We start from the raw sequence: 1,176 nt of genomic DNA on the forward strand, positions 1-1,176 counted from the left end.
TCTTGGTTTCCAACGCTTCTGCTCCCTCCTTGCTTTGAAGTCTTTCACATCTGACCTTTGAACCCCCAAGTCCAGGTCAAGCCTGCCTCTGCCTTCTCCACACCTTGAGAAGACTGCTGAGTATAGAGGGAGGCAGTCACTCGGGGACCCTGTGGAGCCACGCACCCATCATGTGCTCCAGCCTCAGCTGAGCGCTCAGAGCGTATCCTGACTAACAGAACATTTAATCATGGCCTGCGGTAATCAAACAGCGCAGCACTGGCATAAGGACAGACACAGACCTACGAAGTAGAGCAGAGCATCCAGAAATAGCCCTCAGCGTACGAGCAAGGCGGCCGGGCCCAGGCACAGCGGAGAGCTGAAACTGCGAGTTTTGGTGACTTTGGGCTTAGCGGGGCCTGTTGTCTTGTTTTTCAACAATTTCCTCCTTCTGATCAGTGTCTCAGACTGAGAGAGGCGATAGAAATTTAGGCGTTAGCGCTACTCTCAGCTACCGCTCTGGAGCCCTTGCAGTTTCTGCTGAGCCTCTGTGCGGTGCTCACAGCTCATGATGTCAGGTTCACATTCTTTAACTCATAATTCATTCTTTTCCTGACGTTTCAGTCTCAGGGAGATCATTTGCTTGCTGGTTAGTGGCTGCAAACATGCATTTAAAGCTTTTGAGAGAATACAATGCACGATTAAGATTATGATGCTGATTGTAAGCAATAGCATTCCCAGGGTCTAGGGTGCACTTCAGAGCCGTGACCCGAAGATCCAAACCAATCACGATCAAAGCCAACCAAAGGCCCTGTTGAAGGAGGCCCCCTTGTAAGCTAACTGGCTTCGTCTCTGGTCTTGTATTCCCACGTTCTCACCAGCATTTGGAATGACCTCCCTTTCCGATTGTTGCCAAGCACACTGGTATGCTTGTTATTTCATCTCCAGGTTGATTTCTGGGGACAGAGGGACAGATGATTTTGCTGGCACCTTGGAGGTGGTGCACTGACACACAACCAAATAACGTTGATCCACATAGTGAGAACATTGCTGCCTTTTTAATCCTTTTTTTTTGTTTTAACATTTTTATTTTTTTGGCTGCACAGCTTGGATGGAACTGTGATCCCTGACCAGGGATTAAATCCCGGTTCACCGCAGTAAAAGCCCACGTCCTAACCATTGGCTGGCCAGGGAAGT

This window comes from Bison bison, unplaced genomic scaffold, assembly GCF_000754665.1.
Source record: "Bison bison bison isolate TAMUID 2011002044 unplaced genomic scaffold, Bison_UMD1.0 scf7180017862279, whole genome shotgun sequence".
Taxonomy (NCBI): domain Eukaryota; kingdom Metazoa; phylum Chordata; class Mammalia; order Artiodactyla; family Bovidae; genus Bison; species Bison bison.